This window comes from Neovison vison, chromosome 5 (assembly GCF_020171115.1).
Source record: "Neovison vison isolate M4711 chromosome 5, ASM_NN_V1, whole genome shotgun sequence".
Lineage (NCBI taxonomy): Eukaryota > Metazoa > Chordata > Mammalia > Carnivora > Mustelidae > Neogale > Neogale vison.
Window position 1 is genome coordinate 163032324 of NC_058095.1, and position 25503 is coordinate 163057826.

General features: G+C 44.7%; 1 pseudogene; it reads right to left on the bottom strand.

Moving 5' to 3' along the window:
* Window positions 1–1968: 1968 nt before the first annotated feature.
* Window positions 1969–2918, bottom strand: LOC122907497 (annotated as a pseudogene).
* Window positions 2919–25503: the final 22585 nt, after the last annotated feature.

The window sequence follows — 25503 nt, forward strand, 5'->3', positions numbered from 1 at the left end:
CCTCAGTGTGTAAGAGGAGAATGCACAATGTCCTAGAATCAGGAAGCTGGAAGCATGACATACCTTGAAATGGTTTGTGTATTTCCTGTTTCTTTGCTCTCCAGCTCTCCAGACAGGCACCCACAGGGAAAGACCTTTCCTTGGCCCATCAGGAAGCCCCAAAACTTCTACCTGAGGCATGGGAGGGGCACCTGTGCCCATGCACACTGGTGGTGATTGCAATAGAGAAGACACATGTTGGTCAGAAGCAGGCTTGTCCCTCTCACTTTCCAATTTTGTCTGAATCATCAAGTAATGGTGTGTGCTGCTTATCCTTCACAGCCTTCTACTAAAAGAAGCGGTCCTCTCATATTCCTAATGCCGTTAGTGGTCTGCCACAAATTCACAATGATCCATATGTTTATAGCCCTTTGCAGTCTATTTCTAGACTATGAAGTGAGAACTTGACTCCCCAGTCCTACCACACAAACACATTTTGCTTCCCTTGTCTTGGCCACTCAAGGAAGCCCAGACCCATGTCCGTTCTCAGGTGACTTGACTCACCATGGAGAAGCATGACCTGAGCGTCAAGGAATGGCCAGAAGAGCTGGGGCTGCTGTTTTGGGTGGGCAGTTATCCTGAGCATTCAGGAGGCACGGCTGGCAAATGAGTGCAAAATGTGACCACACTTAGGATTTTAAAATACCTGGATCAATAAATAAAATCTTTAAAAAAAAAAAAAAAAAAAAGGGACGCCTGGGTGGCTCAGTTGGTTGGACGACTGCCTTCGGCTCAGGGCGTGATCCTGGAGTCCCGGGATCGAGTCCCACATCGGGCTCCCAGCTCCATGGGGAGTCTGCTTCGCTCTCTGACCTTCTCCTTGCTCATGCTCTCTCTCACTGTCTCTCTCTCTCAAATAAATAAATAAAATCTTTAAAAAAAAAAATAAAAAAATAAAATACCTGGATCACCTTCAGTAGGTCAGACCCTTGTGCGAGGTATACCTGCATTTGCATACATCTCCCTTTTAAATCTGACAGCGACAGTACAGGAACAGTATTGCAGATGAGGAAACTGGGGCTCACAGGGTTCACTGTCTTATTCAGAGGCCAACCAGGAGTCTAGATACGTGTGGTGCCAACACCCCTAGACTATTCCATTCTCACTGCTGCATGGCTGAAACCTGTGCAGATCAGGAGGGATCAGGCCCCCTCCTCTTTTTGTAAATTAATATTTGAACTTCACTGAGGATGAGATCTAATATCGCTAGCCAACTGACTTCAAATCGTCAGAAGACAGTGTTATGTAAATGCCAAATGGGGTGATTTCTTCCTATAAATTTGATTGATTTGTTCTGTCAGACACTGTATCCTTGAGTTTACTTCCACTTTTGGGGGCACATTTGCACAAAAACATCTGCTAAGACACCAAGTAACTTCAGTTGTTTTTCTAACTTGTTTGTGCTATTAATCAACGTTCTTACCAACTACGGTATCATAACTAATTTTCAGATTCATAATTTCTGAGTAGTTAATGCTTTCAATGACTTTGTTGGAATAAGATTGGATAATAAAGATGGCTGTCATTTCCGTGTGGTCTTCTTCTCTATATTCATTAGCTTCCCATTCCCCAGAAAAAAAGGGCCCACATAAAGGTCATAGCGGCCAGTCCTGTCTTTTGCCATTATGGCTACAAATCCAAACGGAACTGTAAGTTCAAACCACAAGTTTCTTGCTTTAAAAGGTGTAATCCAAGAGATAACACAACTTGAAAATTAAAGTTAATAAAGAAACTGTGAGATACTGAGTGTCTCCATGCCAGCACACCTGACACCGTGTTGTTCTTTTTTTTTTTTTCTTTCTTTCTTTTTTTCACTGGATACAGGATTATTTCATTGATACATGACAAAGTAGGACTCCCCAAGCCCCTCCCTTTCTTCGGGGGACCTGGGTTAGAAATGGTGCAGGTCGGGAGGTTATCGGTGTGTTGGAGGAGATGTTGGAGCAAGTTGAGGGCCTCTCCCTTCCTCGTGCTCTCCCTGGGGCTGGTGGTCCAGGAAACCCTTACTCCTTGGAGGCCATGTGGACCACAAGGTCTACCACCTGGTTGTTGTACTCAAATTCATTGTCACACCAGGAAATGAACTCAGCAAAGTGGTCATTGAAAGCAATGTCAGCCCCAGCATTGAAAGTGGAAGAGTGGGTGTCACTGTTGAAGTTGCAGGAGAGAACCTGGTTCTCGGTGTAGCCCAGGATGGCCTTGAGGGGGCTTTCCAATGCCACTTCACCCCCTTCTTGATGTTATCATATCATCATATCTGGCAGCTTCCTCTGGGTGACAAGTCAGATTCACGACTAACACTTTGGGGGTGGGGAAATGGAAGGCTATGCCGGTGAGCTTCCCATTCAGCTCAGGGATGACCTTGCCTACAGCCCTAGTGCCAGTAGAAGTGGGGATGATGCTTTGGGCATCCCCTTCAGCCGTCATACCACAGCTTCCCCAAACCATATTTCTCATGGTTCATGCCCATCACAAGCATGGGGGCATTAAAAAGCGGGACAGAAATAATGACTCTTTTGGCCCTACCCTTCAGGTTAGCCCCAGATTTCTCCATGGGGGTAAAGACCCCAGCGGACTCCACAACAGACTCGGCACCAGCCTCACCTCATTTGACGTGGGCAGGATCTTGCTCCTGGGAGATGGAAACGTGGTTTCCATTGGTGACAAGTTTCCCATTCTCAGCCTTGACTGTGCCATGGAATTTTCTGTGGGTAGAGTCATACTGGAACATGTAGACCATGTAGGTAAGGGTCACTGATGGCGATAAAATCCACTTTGCCCGAGCTGAAAGCAGCCCTGATGACCAGGCTCCCAATACGGCCAAGTCCACTTATGCCTACCTTCACCCTGGTGTCTTGGGGACGTGACCAGGACCGCATCAGAAGATGCAGCTGTGTGCGGAGTGGGGAGGAGCAGAGATCCACATTGTATTGTTCTGAGGCCCTCTTGCCCTTAAAGTTTAAATTATAAATAATGAGTTTCCACTTGTGAACAAAATCTTGCTTTGAATCGGTTACCTAAGCACTCATAGTGTCACTTTTCCACAAGAGAAGACCAGAAGGAGAGCACTTGATGGTTTGGGGTACGTGGAGGTGTTGCTGTGATTTCTCGAGTCGTTCAGTGGGCTCCGTGCTCTCCTTTCACTGAATCATCGTCCAGAAATCCCTCATGCCTGCGTGGAGGCTCCGGCTCAGGCGATAACAATGTCGCCATATCTCCCCACTCAGAAATCCCTTTGCGAGCAAAGCCCTAGACAAGAAGTGCTTTCTCTGTGACACAATGAGCTCTTTCTGGTCTGTGACAATGTAAGCAATAATGAAATTAATAACAATATGGAAACAGTCGATGTATGGGATAACTGACTCGAAAAGTGAAATATATGTCTCTGAACTTCTATCATAAAATGACTCAAAAAAGAATAAGAAGCTTCAACTTTCATCTATCCTTGATGAAAATTGCAATGTGGGTCTTGGCCAAATCACTTACCTTTTCTGGGCTTCACTTTTTTAATCTCAAAGTTTACTTTTTCTTTTCTCTTCCCATCCGCTAAGAGTTAGCATGCCTGTGGACCCAGATCCTGAACACTGGCTCTCTTTGGAATCTCCTCCAGAATTGTCATTTAAAATACGATTTTATGCACATATGTTGTCGATTCCAAAATTCACATCTCCCACCGTGGCCCCCCACCAACTCTACAACCATATGATCATCTCCCTACTTGGCATCTTAAAAAGTTCTCCAATAAGCATCTAAAACTTAACAGAGCTCAAGGAAAGCTTTTGATTCTCATGACTCATCATGAATTCTCTGAATCTGAACATCAATAAATATTTGATACTATTAGGAAATTACTGTTCATTTGTTAGAGATGATAACAGAATTATGGTTGTTTAAAAAAAGATTCCTTGTGAGATGCATAACAAATTTAATAATGAAGTGATTGAAATAAGTGATAAGACTACAGGATGTGAGGTCTGGGATTTGCTTGTGTGGCTCACGGTGGTGGGAGGTAGCAGCAGAAGAATCTAATCAAAGTACCTATGGAACACGAGCTCAGTGAGCTGCTGATCGCCTCGACTGGGTGACGATGTCCTGAGAAGCCAGAGCTGGAGAATTAGATTACGAACATGCAGATCATGGCCTGCTGCTTGAGGGGGCATGGGCCAAATGAGGTGGGCAGGGAGCCCCCTCCGTATCCAATCTCCCACTTTAGAGAAAAGGAAACTCCGGGTAACCTTGACTGAAGGCACAGTTTTAGCACAGCCACACAAAGGAGGTAAAGTCATAAGATGTGTTACTTGCAGATCCCCCAAATAAGGGTGAGGGGCTGAGGGTGCTCAGCAAACCAAGGGAAGGGCAGTCCCAGGCCATGAGTGAGCACGAAATAGATAGAGAGCAGGATGGCAGCACCTATTACTTACAAGGTAGTTGTGGCCAGAGGTCTCTAACTTTTCAGAGACTCAACGTTGACTGGTTATTTTAAAAGGTGTCCCAGGAAAAACGAGGTGGGAACTGGGGGTGGGAATCCTACGCTCAGGTCCCTAAGGGTCCAGACTTGGGACGTGGGCAGGGCTACCATATGTGAAATCCTAGACACCCACTTAGGAGGGTGGTTCCTCTCATCACAGACGAGTATGTAGGTTTTTATATTATTGTCCTTCTAATTTGGGGTTATGTTTACATTTTTCCCTAATAAAAATTTTAATTTATTTATTTTTAACGATTTTATTTATTTATTTGACAGACAAAGGTCACAGGTAGGCAGAGAGGCAGGCAGAGAGAGAGGGCGAAGCAGGCTCCCTGCTGAACAGAAAGCCCTATGCGGGGCTCGATCCCAGGACCCTGAGATCATGACCTGAGCCGAGGGCAGAGGTTTAACCCACTGAGCCACGCAGGTGCCCCTCCCTAATAAAAATCTTAAAAGAGACTACCTCTTCACCATCCAAATAAAAGACAACACTGTTAACTCAGTTACTGTGAACAAGATTCTTTGAATCATCTCTGCCTTGTTCTTTTGACCCCGTGTCTCTCTGTTTGCAAAGGACATATAGGTTTGGAGTGTTCTTGGTATATCTCTGAGCAGTAGAAAGGCTGAATGAAGCAGTGAGCGTAAAAGCAGTAAAAAGCAGTGATGCTTTTTAATATAGGACCTTAAGGGTGCATCTGGGTGGCTCAGTGAGTTAAGTGTCTGCCTTCAGCTCAGGTCATGATCGCAGGGTCCTGGGATTGGGCCCTGAATTGGGCTCTCTGTTCAGCAGGAAGTCTGCTCCCCCGCCTCTGGCCTGCCTCTCTGCCTACTTGTGGTCTCTGTCTGTCAAATAAATAAATAAAATATTTTAAAAATATCTAGGACCTTAATGGTCATGTAAGAATTTGTATTTTGTTTTCTATTTTGTTCTGCAAGTGATGCGAAATCTTTGGACAACTTTGTTCAGAGGAGGAGAGTGATGAGTTTTACTTTTGACAAATGTCATCAGGGATGGTGTGGAGGAATAGACATTAAGGGGTCAAGAGTGGGAGAGGGAAACCAATTAGATGCTATTTCAGTAAGTCAAGGAAATGATGGTGGCTTGAAATAGCCGTCTCTGTGGAGGTGTGTGGGGGTAGCGGTTAGGACAGAATGTCAAGGTATTTCTGACATGAGTTTCTAATGGATGAATAAATATAAGGTGACACTATGGAATTAAAAAAATCCCTAAATTGTCCTTCAGCTTCATAGCCCTGCAAAATGCAAACATTGTGGCATGTGCCATTAATTCTATGACTTCTGGGAATCCCCTCCTTGCAATGCATACCCCCAGCAGAAACAGCGTGCCCTTAGGGTCAGAGAACATGGGTTCGAGTTGGAGTGGGTGGTGCCGTCCACCCTGCAGGGCCAGGGAATGAAACGAGACAGTGTGCGAAAATCTCTTGAATACTGGACACTACAGCATAGGGACTCAGGAAAAACATTTCTTTCCTAAGTCATTTGCCCTCTGCAGGGGCATTCTTTCCTCTCTCTTACCCAGCTAAGGGATGTCCACCTTCCTTTTCTTTTCTTTCCTTTTTTTTTTTTTTTTAAGAATTTAAAATATACTTACAAGACCAGTGCTCTAACCCCTGAGCTTATAGTGGTGAAAAAATAATGAATACTGTTTTTCTGAAAATAAATAAATAATAATTAAAAAAAAAAAAAGAAAGAAAATATACTTACATGAAAGAAAGCAAGAGAGAGGATAGAGAGAGAGAGCGCGGACAGAGGGAGAAGAAGCAGCAGGCTGCGTGCTGAGCAGGGTGCCCGACACAGGACTCGATCCCAGGACCTGAGGATCATGACCTGAACTGACGGCAGAGGCTTAACACAGAGCCGCCCAGGAGTCCCTGCAGTGCCCGCCTTCCTTGCATGTTCCTGGGCTCCACACTCAAGATTTCCACAACCATGGGTTTTCTCCTTGCTCTTTTTAGCCTGAATATCTGCATTTATTGGAGCTGGGTCAAAAAAATCACTTTGCAGAGAGGTGACCCTTATTTGGGAGCTAAAATGAAAGTATCTTTTGTTGGGAATTTCTCTTCATTGGCAATTTCAGATCTTTATTATGTGATTCATCATAGGTAGATTCACTTGTAAAGTGTCAGTCTTGCATTGGCTTCTTAATAAAACCTCTTCTGAATTCAGAATTAACATAAGATAAAGCTTTCATTTGCACATATATAGCTACTTTATATCCCCCCTTTTTTTGGCCTCCCCGTCTTTCTTTTTTATAAGCATTAATTAGTGGTTTACATTGTCATGTACATGTAGCTAAGCAACGAGTGATAGAAAAAATTGAGTTAAGGGGCACCTGGGTGGCTTAACTGGTTCAGCTTCTGACTCTTGATTTCAGCTCAGATCATGATCTCAGGGTCGTGAGGTCGAGCCCGGTGTGAAGCTCTGTGCTCACTGGGGAGTCTGCCTTGTCCTCCCTCTGCTCCTCCTTGCTCTCTTTCTCTCTCTAAAATAAGTCAGTAAAATCTTTTAAATAATATTTATACAAAATCTTGACTGTTTTACCAGTACCTTCATTTGATTAATATAGGATAAAGATCATTTGGTGGGGAGACACCCAGTTTTAGGCAATGGTAGCACCAAAGAATTTTAATTGGGAAAGTTCAATCTTAAAAAAAAAAAGGAAAAAGAAAACTGATTTATGTCACCGAATACATATGTAAATAGAATTTTTACCAGGTAACAATTCCTCAAATAGGAACTGGAATGTCAGCGAACTTTTGGAAATGGGGCCAATTAGGCATCTGACTTGCATTCCATGCACGAGACCTTGTCTGATTCTCCAAACCTGATATGGACCGTGACGGACAGCTGTTTAGACAGCAAAGCCATGGACACAAGAGTAGAAGTGTGCGGATGAAACCACGACGCCAAAGAGAGAGAATTTCGTTTCTGCGCATTGCTGCCGTCCACCCGTGGCGCGTGGGCTGGGGCATAGAGGAGAGACGCCCCACGGCGTGGGAGGTCCTTCCTCAGCACCCGCCATGGCCCGATCATCAATCCTCACGCAGTGGACGCTCTTGGCTCCTGTTCCATCCCATTCTCTACTTTCCAGCTTATAAATATTTCCAAGTATTTTAAGCGAGGTATTCTAATTTTATCCACCCGTTGTGATTATTTTTAATTGTTCTTGCTCACTAAAAATGTCCTCAATCTAAAGTGAGCTGGTTTTTTCGTCCTAAGCACTGACAGCTGGACATGGTGAATCACTCCCAATGGGCTTCATGGGGAACCGGAGGCTCCCAGGATACTCTGGACATCTTTCCATTAGAGCATTTGTCATACTCTGTTGTGATCATGTTCTACTCTGTCCTCTCCCCTTCCTCGACCCCTGTCGTTAAGGCCTGTGGGCTGGAGCTGGTTCTGTGTTGGCGATCCGCCCAGCCCTCAGCATATACTGCTCTGGCATATACTAGGCACCCAGGAAATATTTTATTACTGACAAATGGGTAAACAAGAAAATTTATTTACTATTTACATGTTGCCCCCCCCCCAAATGGTATAACATCAAAACTAAACACCATAGCACTCCGGGAAGTGAGGACCAGCCCGGGGCAGGTGCGTGGATTTCGCGCGTCCGTCTCTGTTGTCCCCGAGGCACCTTCCTTCCAGGTGGCGCCGTTGGCCGGCAGTGCTTCTGTTCCCCCCACCCCCGAGCCATTCTCTCCATCTGACAGAGAACGACTGTGGCGATAGTCTGGGAAGGAAAACGGCTCAGAACAAGGGCAGCTCATTTCTCCATCAGAAGTGTCAGGTGGGGGATGGAGTCACGGGGCAGCTTCCCTGCCCCTGTCCATTCGGGATCTGGGTTGGTTCCTTCTGTGGCTCTTCTAGGGAGTGGAAGGGAAGGGGGGGAAGGCGGAGTGTCTGCTTCCAGAAACCCCTGCTTCTGCAATACTACTCATCACTCAGGCTCACATTCTACTGGAGAGCTAATGGCCACACTCCTGCCAAGGGGCTGGGAAGTGCAGACCCACTCAGCTCCCCACCCCCACCCATCGATGGACAACACGAGCTGCCCCACTGTGCACGCTTGCCACGGAGGAAGAAGTAGCCTGAGAGCTTTCATTCCCAATAAGCTACAACAGCTCCTGAAGCTCGCTGCTCTTCCTACCGGGTGGTCGTTTTTATGAGAAATCCAATCACAGGGGCTCCTGGGTGGCTCAGTGGGTTAAAGCCTCTGCTTTCAGCTCGGGTCGTGATCCCAGCATCCTGGGATCGAGCCCCGCATCGGGCTCTCTGCTCAGCGGGGAGCCTGCTTCCTCCTCTCTCTCTGCCTGCCTCTCTGCCTATTTGTGATCTCTGTCAAATAAATAAATAAAATCTTAAAAAAAAAAAAGAAAGAAAGAAAGAAAAGAAAAGAAAGAAATCCGATCACAGAACCCAAAACGGAATTAGATCTCATGCTACACAGAAGGGGTCATGGTGGGAATGGCAGAAAACCTTCCAAAGTTATGCAGGACAAGCAGCTGATTCCCAGTTGTGTACCAGATCATCTCGGCTGAAATAGAAGATTCTCAAACTGTGTCCAAAGCATTTGGAACATATCTCCACTGCAGGTGTGAGCCTAAGAGATTGAACATGCTAATAGAACCCAACATCATTCCCATCTAAATAACTCCCTGTGGTAGAGTTGCCTAAATTTCCTACATGAATGACTGATGCAGCACAATAGGGTGCATACCGACACAGACACTCCAGATACCAAAGAAAATGGTCTTTCATTACTGTCGTGTCCCAATTCTAATGAGCAGGTGACTCTCTGGGATTCGAGCATTGCCAGCCCCATGGCCCCGGGGGTGCTAGCATCCCGGGGTGCGCGCCTGAAGCGCTCTGGCCTTTGTCACACAGAACGAAGTAATATTCAGCTTTGAAGCTAGTAACCAACAGGATCCCATTTCATTTGCTTTTGTGCATTTTTCACGGACTTTCACTGGTTGGTGTGAAAAATGTGATGCTTTGATAGAAACGGAAAATTTTAAAACACTGAGTTTCCACAATTTGAATTTAGTATCTGCATGTTATGAAACTTCGTGATGAAATGCCTTAAAAGGTCAAGCCCGCTGGGAATTTGAACGGGCGTCGGAGCTTCCCCCGAGTTTTCTAGGAATAGCTACAAGTCTGAAGACACAGCCCAGAGTCTACAGACAGGTGTTTATCACACAACAGAACCTAAATAAATTCATAAATTCATAAATAAAATGGGACCCAATTTATGCAATATTTTTGCTCCAAATATTTTGCAAGAAGAACAATTTTGTCGGTATGTAAATAGTATAGAAACCCATGCAGATATTGGAGGCTTCTCTTGCCTTTATCAGGGGTTAAGATATGTCTGTGCATCGGAATGACAAGGTGAATTTTTAAAAATATTTATTTATTTTTGTTAGAGAGAGCCAGTGGGTGGGAGGAGGAGCAGAGGGAGAGACTCAGCAGACCCCCGCGGAGCGCGGAGCCTGCCCCGGGGCTCGATCTCATGACCCTGCCATCACAACCTAAGCTGAATCCAAGAGCCCAGCGCCCAAGCCACTGGGCCTCCCAAGCACCCCGGTACAGAGAATGTCTAAAACCACAGAGCCGAGGTCCTATGTCCAGAATTTCTCCCTCAGTGTGGTGTTTGTGGACTTGTGAATCTGCTTTGTATTTAACGAACACATCAGGCTGCGGAGAGGTGGGTGGGTCGCAGGCTTGTGGATCACTGATAAGGGTTTTGAAAGGTTTAGAACAGCCGTTCTCAAGCTTTCTGGTGCATGCAGATCGCCTGCTTCACAGGATTATTGCCAACACCACGTAAGAACACACAGGACTCTGCATGTCACAAGCCTTCGCCAGCAATGATGGGGGTGTCTTCGCCAAAGGCGAATGAGGAGTTAGAAAGAAGGAAAAGTGTTCAATGACCGGAATGAAATGGAAAGAAAACCGAGTGCTCATGGGCAGGGAAAGAGGCAGGCGGTGCTGTTCCCACTTCCGGGCGTGCCCGTTGTAACTGTGAAGATAAATGACAAACAGCCTTCCAACAGGTCATCTGACTCCCCGTTCTTACTCCTTTGCAGTGTGTTCTCCATCATCGAGTCAGGTTTATAGTGAGTCGACTGCCTGTGTCACTCCCCAGGTAACACCCCTTCACCCTGGGGGTGAGAGAAAAATCCTCACGGCTGCTGCCTGCCTGGGATGTCTACACCCACACATCCCAAGGCCAGGAATCACCACTCACAGACTCGGACACCACGTCCTGCAGGAAGCCTTGCTCCAACCTCTGTTTCTCCAAGCCAAACATTTCCATTCTTTTTTTTTTTTTTTTTCTTGAAGGCTGGCATCTTTAATTAAAAATTGGGTAGGTGGGTGCTACTGAGTTTTTTGTTGTTGGTGTTGTTGTTGTTGTTTTTTATTTTCAGCATAACAGTATTCATTATTTTTGCACCACACCCAGTGCTCCATGCAATCCGTGCCCTCTATAATTCCCACGACCTGGTTCCCCCAACCTCCCACCCCCCGCCCCTTCAAAACCCTCAGATTGTTTTTCAGAGTCCATAGTCTCTCATGGGTTCACCTCCCCTTCCAATTTCCCCCAACTCCCTTCTCCTCTCTAACTCCCCCGTCCTCCATGCTATTTGTTATGCTCCACAAATAAGTGAAACCATATGATAATTGACTCTCTCTGCTTGACTTACTTCACTCAGCATAATCTCTTCCAGTCCCGTCCATGTTGCTACAAAAGTTGGGTATTCATCCCTTCTGATGGAGGCATAATACTCCATAGTGTATATGGACCACATCTTCCTTATCCATTCGTCCGTTGAAGGGCATCTTGGTTCTTTCCACAGTTTGGCGACCGTGGCCATTGCTGCTATAAATATTTCCATTCTTTAGTGCGACTTCTCGATTGGTTTTCTGTAAGTCTGCGAATCTGAAAGAACAACGAAAGTGAACATTTTCATGATTGATCAACGTCTTGATCAGCGTTTAATTCCCAGCAGCCCCACTGCCCTGGTATACGGCTGATGTTTAATAAATATTCATTCCACCAGCGAAGGGTTGATAGAGAGGATGTAGTAGATGCATCCAGTGGAGTATTACTCAGCCATGAAAAAAAATTTAAACTTGCCATTTGGGACAACACGGCTGGACCTTGAGGACATGATGCTAAATGAAAGAAGTTAGAGAAAGACAAATTCTGTATGATCTCAACTACATGTGGAATCTAAAACACAAAAAATCAAAATCGCAGATACAGAGAACATAACAGTGGCTGTGGTGTGTAAGAGCTGAGGGCTGGGGCCACAGGGCAGGGGCGGTCAAACAGTACAAAGTTCTAGTTATAAAATAAGTAAGTCGTGGAGATGTGATGTACACCATGGAGACTGAGTAATAATGCATTGCCTACTTTGAGAGTTGTTAAAAGAGGGGCTCCTGGGTGGCTAAGTCGGTTAAGCATCTGCCTTCAACTCAGGTTATGATCTCAAGGTCCTGGGAAGGAGCCCAGCATTGGGCTTCCTTCCCAGCAGGGAGTCTGCTGCTCCCATTCTCTCTGCCCCTGCTCCTGCTCTCTCTCGTGCATGCATTTTCTCCCTAATAAATACATAAAATCTTAAAAAAAAAGAAAGTTGTTAAAAGACTAAACCCTAAAAGTTCTCATTACAAGAAAAAAATTCTGTAACTCTGTGTGGAGACGGACGTTAACAAGACCTCCTGTGGTGGTTGGTCATTTTGTGATATATACAGATAGCCGGTCGTTAGATTGTACACCTAATACCATGTTTATGTCAATTATACCTCAATAAATAAATAAATAAATATGTGTTGAAGGATATATATTGTTTACTTTTCATCAACTCTTGTGAAAAAAACCTTTCTTTATATTCTTTCTGAGACTCGTACAAAAGCCACTTCCTTTGTGTAGTTTCTCCAAATGGTAATATTGTTTGATCAATAGATTTATACCTCAATTTATAGAATTTATTTAATCCATGCAAATTTCAGTTATCTTTCCTCCCTGAGTTCCTTTTTTTCTTTAAATATTTTTTTAAATTTATTCATTTACTTGACAGAGATCACAAGCAGGCAGAGAGGCAGGCAGAGACAGAGGAAGGGAAGCAGGTTCCCTGCTGAGCAGAGAGCCCGATGGGGGGCGTCGATCTCAGGACCCTGGGATAGTGACCCGAGCCGAAGGCAGAGGCTTTAACCCACTGAGCCACCCAGGCGCCCCGCCCTACCCGCCGAGTTCCTTTTACACATAGAAATGAGAACCGATTATATCGGCCATCAATACAGAGAAATGTAACAAGTAGCAAATCTACTCCTTGTAGTTACTAAGTATAGAGTAAGAGGCACTTCAGTTGGGCTTGGAGAAAGAAATAAAGTGAAACAATAGTTTATTACATGACCTGGTGGAAATATAAGGTGAATTGTAACTTGGACTTCCATGGGCAGTACCAGTCATGAGATAGCAACAAAAAATGGCAAGGCACATACTACTCCTTTGTGCCCAGATACCTTCCCTGTCCAGAGCAAACAAGCTGATGTGGCCAGTGGATTCTTGATTTCGGGACCCTCTGTGGCTGCCAGTCTCTGCTCAGCCACAGAAAGCCTTCCTGGTGCCACCCAGTGCTACTGTTGCTGCTGCTGCCCCCACCTTTCAGCTTGACTCCCCAACTAGCCTGTGACCTTGGTCCATGTTTCCCTGTCCTTACTGTCTGGTGAGGCCATTCCTCCCGTTAGCTAGTCAATCACTAAATACGAGTTGAGCTCTGTGCCAGTCACCGGACTGGCTGCTGGGACAGTCGTGGGAGGAAGTGAGCCTGCAGCCTGTTCCCACAGAGGCTGGAACGCAGCAGAGAGAGCATGCTCCTCTCACGCAGAGGGCAGAGCTCTTCAGATGGGCCAGTGAGGTGGCCCTAGTTATTCCCTCTCTACCATCCCTTCTCATAAAGACCGGTGATTGGCCTAGGGCTGGGTGCCCTCCCAGTGGGCTTGCTGGAAGCATCTCCCCAGAGCTGAAGACCAGCCTGTACCCCGGGTTCATCCAAGTGTCCCGTGACTCACCCAGGGCTGAGCACACTGCCTGCCAGGAAACGATCCGGCAGGAGCTTGAACTCTGGGGCCTTGCTGTTAATTCTCAGGGGTCCCACCTCTTCTAACTGAGCACAGCAGACCCTCACAGAAAAAGGAAAGGCAGAAGCTCTCCACTACCGTGTGCAGTGCTACCTAGGTGAGAAGATGCTGCCGTTCTTCTGTGTCGGCTTTGAAAGATGGACACGTGGCTTCTACAGAGATAACTAACGTAAGGCGGGCCTTCTGAGAGCTCTCCATCTGGCAATGCTCACCTCACCTGCAGGTTGGAATCCAGGAAGCAGAAACACTCAAAGTCACAATACGCTTGTTTCCAAAGGGGGAATAAAAACCCCACAAACATGTGGCCGTCAGGAACAGTCACTGCTGCTCCTGCTGGTATTCGGGGAAAGCACCCATACAATGAAGAAAGGTTGCTCCCGTGTCCACTAGTCCACCCAGGAATGTCTAAAGACCCAATAAACCACAAGGGCGGGGAGGGGTCCACGCAATAGCCAAAGGGTTACTTCAGACAGGCTACCAGGTCCCAGCTAAACGGTGGGCCGTGGCCACACAGAGTAGCGGGCGAACTGCTGTGTGATGAGAGACTCGGAAATGCTCAAGACATTGGGATCAGTTTAGAGCACGCACAAGTCAGGCACTGGCACAGTGGTGAAGAGGTTCCTGGACTGGAAGGTCTATAACGGGCAAAGTGTAGATACAGATTTTTCAATGTCGGCGACTCAGGAGAGCAACCAGCGGATAAGTAACCCAGAATCCAGACAGCATGATGTGAAATCACAGTAAGTTCAGAAGACAGGAAACGGAAATATTTAGTCAGGGCACAATGGTGAGAAAAATATGGCAAGAGACAAAATGAAACAAAAACTTGTTCTCTGAACAAACAAAAGACATAACAACAACAATAAAAAACCCCTCTTGATCAGGAAGAGGAATCAGCTGGTCTGACCACGGTAGGGTAGGCATGTTGGTCAGACGAGGTAAAACCTCCAATCCCATGACCCTGTTTATCTCGGGCAAACCGCACCTGCCCACACAGGCTTCTTGGTGTGGTGAAACGAGCAGGCATACTTTTAAACCGCTGCCATGGTGTGCCCTGAGCCCGGGAAGAATACAATGAACAAGACTAACATTTAATTTTTTGGGTCACTTCCTTCTGACCGGGCACACTTCTCAGCCCTTTACTCGTCCTTTCTCTCTTCTCCCCGCAGCTCTTGGAAGCCGGCGTCCTCTTCCTGGTGAGAAAGTGGAGACAGGGAGAGGCGAAGCGCTTTCTCCAAAGTAACACGTAGGACTTCCCTCCCAGGTGATCTGATGCTAGAACCAAATTTGAACCATTTCTTTGTACTTCTTTTTGAAACTCCTACCCTGATCTCCGAGACTGGATTCCATGTCTCCCCCGTGGAGGCCTTCTCACCCTGAGTCACTCTGCCCTCCTCGATGTCCTGGCCTGGCCCTGACATTTTACTGAACCAAACTATGAACTCCAAGGCAACCACGGTATCTGACTGCTGTGCTATCAGTGCCTTTATAATTCCTGAATTACTGAAAGACAGATGTTTAAGCCAATGAATATTGAAACAGCGAGGCCAGGGGTGCCTGGATGGCTCCGTTGGTTAAATGTCTGACTCTTGATCTTGGCTCAGGTCTTGACCTCGCGTTGGCTTCAGACCCCACCATTGGGCTCCAGGCCCAGTGCAGAGCCCACTTAATAAAAGCAAAACCACATCCTCTCCAACACACATTATTTACTGTCTTGTGAATTTTGGCCATTCTAACTGGTGCAAGGTGGTATCTCAATGTGGTTTTAATTTGAATTTCCCTGATGGCTAGTGATGATGAACATTTTTTCATGTGTCTGTCAGCCATTTGTATGTCTTCATTGGAGAAGTGTCTGTTCATGTCTTCTGCCCATTTTTGGACATGATTATCTGTTTTGTGTGTGTGTTGAGTTTGAGGAGTTCTTTATAGATCCTGGATATCAACCTTTTGTCTGTACTGTCATTTGCAAATATCTTCTCCTATTCCATGGGTTGCCTCTTTGTTTTGTTGACTGTTTCCTTTGCTGTGCAGGAATCTCGCACAGCAAGATTTTTTGATCTTGATGAAGTCTCAAAAATTCATTTTCACTTTTCTTTCCTTTGCCTTTGGAGATGTATCTTGAAAGAAGTTGCTGTGGCTGATATCGAAGAGGTTACTACCTACTTTCTCCTCTAGGATTCTCATGGATTCCCGCCTCATGTTGAGGTTTTTTATCCATTTCGAGTTTATCTTTGTGTACGGTGTAAGAGAATGGTCGAGTTTCATTCTTCTACATACAGCTATCCATTTTTCCCAGCACCATTTATTGAAGAGACTGTCTTTTTTCCACTGTTTGTTTTTTCCTGCTTTGTTGAAGATTATTTGATCATAGAGTTGAGTCCATATCTGGGCTCTCTACTCTGTTTCACTGGTCTGTGTGTCTGTCTTATGCCAGTACCATGCTGTCTTGGTGATCACAGCTTTGTAGTAAAGCTTGAAATCAGGCAACGTGATGCCGCCAGTTTTGTTTTTCTTTTTCAACATCTCCTTAGCAATTCAGGGTCTCTCCTGATTCCATACAAATTTTAGGATTATTTGCTCCAGCTCTTTGAAAAATGTTAGTGGAATTTTGATTAGAATGGCATCAAAAATATAGATTGCACTAAGCAGCATAGACATTTTAACAATGTTTATTTTTTCTTTTTAAAGATTTTATTTATTTATTTGACAGAGAGAGATTACAAGTAGGCAGAGAGGCAGGCAGACAGAGAGAGGAGGAAGCAGGCTCCCTGCTGAGCAGAGAGCCTGATGTGGGACTTGATCCCAGGACCCTGAGATCATGACCTGAGCCAAAGGCAGTGGCTTAACCCACTGAGCCACCCAGGCGCCCCAATGTTTATTTTTTCAATCCATGAGCATGGAGTGGTCTTCCATCTTTCTGTGTCTTCTTCAATTTCTTTCATGAGTGTTCTGTAGTTCCTCAAGTACAGATCCTTTACCTCTTTGGATAGGTTTATTCCCAGGTATCTTATGGTTTTTGGTGCTACAGTAAATGGAATCGATTCTTTAATCTCCCTTTCTGTATTTTCACTGTTAGGGTATAGGAAAACAATGATTTCTGTACATTGACTTTGTATCCTGCCACATTACTGAATTTCTGTGTGAGTTCCAGTAGTTAGAATGACCAAAATTCACAAGATAGTAAATAATGTGTGTTGGAGAGGATGTGGAGAAAGGGGAACCCTCTTACACTGTTGGGAATGCAAGTTGGTGCAGCCACTTTGGAAAACAGTGTGGAGATTCCTGATGAAATTAAAAATAGAGCTTCCCTATGACCCTGCAATTGCACTCCTGGGTATTTACCCCAAAGATACAGATGTAGTGAAAAGAAAGGCCATCTGTACCTCAGTGTTCATAGCAGCAATGGCCACAGTCGCCAAACTGTGGAAATAGCCAAGATGCCCTTCAGCGGATGAATGGATAAGGAAGATGTGGTCCATATATACAATGGAGTATTATGCCTCCATCAGAAAGGATGAATCCCCAACTTTTCTATCAATATAAACAGGATTGGAAGAGATTATGCTGAGTGAAATAAGTCAAGCAGAGAGAGTCAATTATCATACGGTTTCACTTACTTCTGGAGCATAAGGAATAACACAGAGACATGGGGAGTTGTAGAGGAGAAGGGAGTTGAGGGAAATTGGAGGGGGAGATGAACCATGAGAGACTGTGGATTCTGAGAAACAAACTGAGGGGTTTGGAGGGGAGGGGGGTCAGGCGTTGGGTGAGTCTGGTGGTGGGTATTATGGAGGGCACGGATTGCATGGAACGCTGGGTGTTCCCAGTGGTACACTGAAAAGAAATTTAATAAATAAATAAATAATAAATAAATAAGATTAAAAAAAAAAAAAAAAAAAAAAAGCAAAACCAAACCACACAACTGCAAGGCCAACAGAGGCAAATTCACTCCTGACCAGTAGGTGGCAACAATGGACCGCTATCAAGGGAGTGACGCCCGCGAGGGACCAGGTCTTTTCCTGCGGGGTGTGCAGCCGAACTACCAGTGTTTTGCCCGAGGAAGTCACCGTTTTGCATTAACAGTTACTGTTACTCTTCTCTAGATGCCTTCCAGATTTGATGCATCTTTTCCCAGCACCATAAAATTAGAACGGGGTTAATTATTCCACTTGTAATGCTAATCCTGTTGCATTTCTTCACTAGCCTATCTTGTAAAATATTTATGTTCAAAGAACAGATAGAAGGGTTTATAGATTGTATTCTTATGATGAAGCTATAGCTGAAATACACATACGACACATGCCCCAATTTGAAAGTGTACTTTCCTACTCGAATATTTGTGGCTTGAAGAGATTGTGCCCCTACCAGCGACGAGAGGTTAGAGGAAAAAACTGACCCGAAGCTAGCAACCATTGCTATGATAGCCACCGTGGAAACATTCCAGAGAAAGGGGTGCTCTGCGATACAATATCTGAATGAAATAAGTCAAGCAGAGAGAGTTAATTATCATATGGTTTCACTTATTTGTGGAGCATAACAAATAGCATGGAGGACACGGGGAGTTAGAGAGGAGAAGGGAATTGGGGGAAATTGGAAGGGGAGGTGAATCGTGAGAGACTATGGACTCTGAAAAACAATCTGAGGGTTTTGAAGGGGCGGGGGGTGGGAGGTTGGGGTACCAGGTGGTGGGTATTATAGAGGGCACGGATTGCATGGAGCACTGGGTGTGGTGCAAAAATAATGAATACTGTTATGCTGAAAATAAAAAAAAATTAAAAAAAAAAAGAACGTTCCTCCCACATTTATTTTCATGAACTTCCATTCCTTTTACTACAACTATTTGGACTGGTGGTTCTTGGTGTTTAGGGTTACAGAGTTACATAGAAATCACCCAGGGACTTGGGAGCATATTAACATGCTGCTTCTGATTGCCGGGGTCTGGGGCAAGTGCAGAGACCCTGCATGTCCAGCAAGCTCCTGGGGAGGCTGGTGGTGCTGCCCTCTGAACCACCATTTTGGCAGGATCTGGGGGACAGTGATTTCCAGAACTTTAAAAACAAGAATGACCTGTGTCTGTGCTCATTAATAGGTGTGTGATGGTCTCCAATTGAATCTTCAAGGCATGAGTATTTCTTAACTGTATTTTGACTTCACAGACTAAGCTAAGTCATTTTACTGAATATTTATGATAAATACAGTAATTTACTGAAATTAATGTTGTAGCTGTTCCTAAAGTTAAATCAAAGTGTCATATTTTAGTGATCTTTGATCACATGACAAAGCCTCCCAGAACTTAGTGCCTTTGGACAGCATCATGTCACCCTGTGGTTTTGTGGCTAGGAGTTCAGACTGGTGTTCCCTGAGGTCCCCAGGGGACTGTGCTCAAGTGTCTGTAGGTTGAGCTCAGCCGAATGACTCCTGTTCCCGGGTCTCAGGGTCCCTCTGGATGGTCTCTTCAGTAGGATGACAATAGGCCTACAGGGTGGTTCAGGATTCAGGATCAGGGTAGAAGCTGCCAGCCCCCATCAGAGAGAGCCATGAAACTAGGGTGGCATCATGTCCACTGTATTCTCTCAGTCCAGACTACGGGTGGAAAGCCCACGCTCCAGGGAAGGGAAAATAGCCCCTCTCTCACCATAGGAAGAGTGTCAATGCAGCCATCATGAGTCTCCCACAGGAGCTCCTGAGTGGCTCAGCCAAGCATCCAAACTCTTGATTTTGGCTCAGGTCATTATCTCAGGGTCAAAGGACCGAGCCCGTGTTGGGCCCCCTGCTTGGCGGGGAGCCTGCTTCTCCCTCTCCCTCTGCTCCTTCCCCTGCTTGTGCCCTCTCCCTCTCTTTCTGTCTCTCTCTCTCTCTCTTTCTCTCAAATAAATCAATAAAATCTTTAAAAATATATATATATCAGCAAGCAAATCAACATCATGGGATCAGGGCGTGACTGCGTATTTGTGTGGAGGGGTAGGAAGGACTGGGATATTTCCATTGACTTCTTTCCCCTGTAAAGTTGGTCATATTTTCAACTTGGCTTTCTTTGCATCCCTCTTCCTTCCTTTCACTTTGAAACCACTGTAGAAGCGTAGAGATGGATGGAGATTAAGACACGCTAAGGCTCCAGCAAGACTTGACTTGGAACACATTTTTGTCTTCCTCCGTCTTGACTCCTCTCCCTCCACGTCTCATATGAGTTTTTCTGTACAATCCTCTGTTCTAGGAACTCAGCCTCCTTACTTAGTAGCGAGACCTAGATGGCCAGGGCACCAGTGACAGTCATGAGACCACCTTGAAGACATGAGGAATGCAGCTGGGTGGTAGCATCCTCGAAACAGCCCAGGTCCTGCATTTTCCCATACATACTGCTTAGCCTCTTACTCCCGGTGGGCAGTTCTGAAGCGTTAGCCCGCCACAGCCTCCTTGGCCCGGCAATGTCATAGGACTCCTTCCTCTTCCTCTTTATCTCCAAACTCTGTCTTTGTGTTATATTTTGGCTCTGGAGCATGGAAGTCAGTTTTCAACCACAATCGGTCTATTGTATTCATGAGATGGAACTCAGTTAGGTTTGTGAATATGTTTGTTAGTAATGAACAATGTCTGTGATCTCTCCGGGTCTCAACTTTCTTATTATTAAATTCATAGTGAGAACATAAATGATTGCTTCTTCAGACCCTGTGATTCTAACATACTAATCTATTTTGTCACCATGTGTAGTATACTTGTAGTATTAAGAATATTTAATATAACCAATGTTTCAGAAGCACACCAATCCAAACCAAAAAACCACATGAGACATCTATACGTAATCATACATACATACGTTTACCTATTCACACCCTAAATCTCTGCCTTGTCTTTATTTCCAGTAAGTGCTTCCAGACCTTCTGCATAATTTATTGCTTATTTAAAGATTTACTACTTTAATTATAGACATCCTCTCTCTTTGAAAATTCTTTAGATGTTTAGGGAAATCTTACAGCTCATTCGAACCCATATAATTTATTTATATAACATAATTTAAAAGCTTAATCAAAACATCCCTCAGTCCAAATTATTATTGGCCATTTTAAGTCTTTTGACCTTTTTATATTTCCTATAAAACATTCTCAAGCAGCTATAATTTTCAAAGAGTTAGAGCAGAAAAAAAAGTCCACCCATCTATTACCTCTAGACAGTCCTAAAGATTGAGAGACCATGAATCTTGGGGTTGGCATTCAGACCTAGAAGAGGGAGGGGAAAGGTTTATGTTATCATAAAAATGTCACAGAACTTTCTATACATTTCTTTAAAAGTGCTGGTACATGTTGATTTTTCCAGGGGGTTAAATTTTTGTGGGGGGGTGGGTAGCACAAGCCTCTAAAAGAAGAGGGTTCAGTTAGGAGAAAAGTACATCTTCAGGTACGTGAGGGGCAGGGAGGGGAGAAGCTGGATGAGAATAAAATACAGAGCAAGAGAAGACAGGCAGGCAGAAGGAAGGGAGGAAGCATCAGGGCCTGTAGATATGAGACAAATGCTTGTGGAAAGCAGGGACTTAGAGTTCTAGCCCAGATTTTCACACAGTATGTCTGCCCAGAGTACATGCCCTAAATGTAAAATGGGAAATGCACTTAAGATAGTTCTCAAATATGCACGGCCTTATCCCCACAAATGAACAGTACCGTAATGGTCTGAATTGCGCTCCCCTCAATTCCTATTTTGAAGCCTTAACCCCCAGTACCTCAGAATGCGACTGCATTTCACACAGGACCTTTAAAAAGGTGATTTAGATAAAATGAGGCTGTTTGGGCAGGCCCCAATTCAGTCTAACTGATGTCCTTGTAGGAAAGGGAAGCTGGGACACAGAGGACACCAGGGATAAGTGTGGGGAGGGAAGAACACACGAGGACACGGCACCTGCCAGCCAAGGAGAGAAGCCCCAGGATAAGCCAACCCTGCCCACACCTTGATATTGGACTCCTAGCCTCTGGACCTGACAGGGAATGCATTTCTGCTGTTTAAGCCACAAGTCTGTGGGACTTTGGGATGGCAGCCTGGAAAACCAATACAGTGCCTTCATATAGTGCAGAGAACACGGGTCTGAGTCTCCGTTTCAGCAAATACTAACCATGTTTGCTAAGGGAATTTTTAAAAATAAACATTTTTATTTAGGATAGTTTTAGATTTACAGAAAAGGTGCAAAGATAATACAGAGGGTTCCTACAAACCCCGCAGGTTCCTGTACTGTTAATATCTCATATTAGTATAGCACACTTGTCATAATTAATGAGTCAGTACTGATGCATTCTCATTAAGTGAAGTCCATACTTTATTTGAATTTCCTTAGTTTTTTAAAAGATTTTTTATTTTATTTGAGAGAGATAGAGCAAGAAAACACACCCAGGGGGTGCAGCAGAAGGAGAGGGAGAAGCAGGCTCCCCACTGAAGAGGAAGCCTGACATGGGGCTCAATCCTAGGACCCTGGGATCATGGCCTAAACTGAAGGCAGATGCTTAACTGACTGAGCCACCCAGGCATCCCCTGAACTTCCTTAGTTTTTACCAAATATGCCTCTTCTGCCCCCATGGTCCCATCCAGAACACACTACATTTAGTCACACGTCTCCTTAGGCTCCTCTGGCTGTGAGAGATTCCCAGGTTTTTTCCTTGGTTTTGATGACCTGGACAGCTCGAGGACTACCAGTCAGGTATTTTGTTGAATGTGCCTTCTATTTTTCTTAGGTTAGATCTGGGTCGTGGGATTTGGGGAGCAAGACCATAGAAGCAAAGTGCTGTTCTCATCACATCGTATCCAGGGTACCTGCTGTCAACTCATCTCTCTGCTGCTGATACTGATTCCCTCACTGGTGATGCACTGTCTGTCAGGTGTCTCTACCATAACATTACTCTTTTCCTCTGCTCACACAGCAAGGCAAGATTTCAATCACCATGACGCTCCATTTCTTCCTGTTGTGAAATGTAAACAAAGCTACTTCGAATTTACAAAATGATATTTTCAGTCTACTGACGGACCTGGGCTAGATCTACTCTCATTCAGTTGGCTTTGAGCAGGACAGGGAACGTTGCTACTCCTACATAGGTCACTCCCCAATTCCAAAGCCATCATGTATCCTCTAAAATTCTCTCCCCAAACCCATTGTACAAGAACCTCCAGCATCTAATTTTAGGTTCCACCCCCTTTAATCTCTTTCTTCACTTTTAATTAAAATTTTAAAGTCATAATGCCAAGTATTTAATACAGTCTTCAAGGGTATAAAGTCAACTACTTTGTTGGCTATAAGTGAATCTTATAGCCATTTCTGTTTAAAAGATTAGAAAATAGTAATTAACAAATAATTTCCCATCATACCTGCTTTCTTATCTCACCTGTATAAAATGCAGCATCCCTTGAACATAGGGTGATACCTAATACAGGCAGTTCTCTCGTTCACTGACGCATGTGCATGAGCCAGTTTCCACTGATGTCCCTAGAGGAGGAGACACTTTCAGAGGTGCCGAGAGCCTGGATGATGAAGTTGGAGCTGAGAGGACTTTATTTTACAAAAGGTCTCTCAGGAGTGGGGGCTCTGTGTGTGGGTGTGCTGGAATATGTCATCAACGCTCAGTCGGGCCTTGATAAGGATGCCCTAGGCTTCGCTTCCTGCGGGTTTGGAGTCTTGAGATCAGCCACAGGTGAGGGCCTGGGGCCCTTCTGGAGGCCCCCCACCCCTAAGTATGGAGTATAGTCTCCTTAGAATGTGTGGGAGTCTTTCAAAGGCCCCTGTGGACACCCACGCTCCTAGCTATTTCGTCCTTTCTCTTCCTTTCAGGTTTTTGTTTAGCTTGCAGTTCGTCCAGTGTCATCCCCCTGAGGCAGACGGAACATCAAACAGTTGCCCCTGATTGTTTCTCATCAATGTTCCCAGGGAAAAGCTTTTTACCTGGGCCCTCTCTGAGTCTAGTAAAATTAAAATTAGCCTTATAGTTGGGTTTTCCAGGGAGCTGACAGATAGGCCAAATCATGCCAAGTCTCTCCAAAGGGTGTGTACCCCACTGGTTTCCACTGTCACTGCAGATGCTGGTTTCTAGGGTTGCCATGGAATCAGGGAGAGGGCAATGGGAACAGGGCAAGTTAAGACACAAAGAACTTGACAAGGTTTGCCATTTTCTTGATGCTTTTATGGAGAAGAGGACTTCTGAAGCACATTACTCTGCCTTTCCCAATGCTATCACTTGATGTCATATCTAATTTTGTATTACTTTTTTAAAGGGGTGCCTGGCTGGCTCATTCAGAATGGTGTGAGATTCTTAATCTCAGGGTTTTGAGTTCAAGCCCCATGTTGGGTGCAGAGATTGCTTGGATAAATACAGTTTAAAAATTTTTCTTATAAAAGAGCTGGAAAAGCTTGAGATGCCTGGGTAGCTCAATCAATTAAGTGTCTGCCTTGGGCTAAGGTCATGATCCTAGGGTCCTGGGCTTGAGTACCACATCAGGCTCCCTGCTCAGTGGTGACTCTACTTCCCCCTCTGCCTGCTGCTCCCCCTACTTGTGCTCTCTCTCTCTCTGACAAATAAATAAATAAAATATTTTTAAAAATGTATGAGGCCCCCATAAAAATGAATCTATCCCTGGTGCCAACCAGCTGTTTTAAGTCCTTTACAGGTATTAATCCAATCTTCACCACAATCCCTTGAAGGAAGCTGGTTATCATCACAATTCTAGAGAGAGAGTTCAGCTCAGAGCTAGCAGAGTTAGCAGCCCAGAGTCATCCTGCCAGCAATACCAGGTGCAGGGTCCAGCATGAAACCATTGCACTAACACAACTTAAAACTGGTAGCAGGTGTTTCCTGCCAGCCAAAGTCCCCACACCCCACTCCAATCACATACAAATCATCTCCTTTCTGTGGTTAGTTTTTAAATATGTTCTAAAGTTAAGTTCAGTGCCTCCCTCTGATGATTCCTTGTTAGAATATGAATATATATATTGGGGCACCTGGGTGGCTCGGTGGGTTAAGCCTCTGCCTTTGGCTCAGGTCATGATCTCAGGGTCCTGGGATTGAGCCCCGCATCAGGCTCTCTGCTCAGCAGGGAGCTTGCTTCCTCCTCTCTCTCTCTGCCCACTGCTCTGCTTACTTGTGATTTCTCTCTGTGTCAAATAAATTTTTAAAAAAATCTTAAAAAAAGAATATGAATATATATATATATATATATATATATATATGCCTTTGAAATTAGAGGTCATTGCTCCACCAGGGAGCTGGTTTTTATTTTTATAAATCTCTACTAAAAAGTATAGTTCCATAAATTATTCATCAGCAATCCTGTGAAATATTATTTATTTGCCAACCTTTCAGCACTATGTCTATTTCTTGTTTTATTTATTTTTATTTTCTATTTATTTTACACTATGCAGATAAAAGTGCAAGTATCAAAGTAATATGGTACCATAATAGATACCATAATAGCTGATCAGCTAACCAACAGGTGTTTGCCATGAAGCTCTATGAATTATAACTGAAGCAGGAAAAAACCCCTGAAAATGTAGGTAAAATTTTCCATTTCGCTGAAAGACCTACTAAAGACTGCTATAACTATAGTAAAACAGAAGGATTGAGTACCAACTTGTTTGGTTGGGGCTAAAAATACAGGAGGATTTCAGAGAGGCAGGGCTAGAGGAGGTAGGTAAGGGTGGGCGTGGTCCACACAGCTAGGGTGGGCATTCAGGAGCAGAGAGGGGCCAGAGAGGGGCCCTGAGATCTCTGGGAACAGAGGCAAGGCTGGAAATAACAATACTGTGATTCACTTATAATGCATTATTTTAAGGATTTTATTTACTTATTTATTTATTTATTGACAGT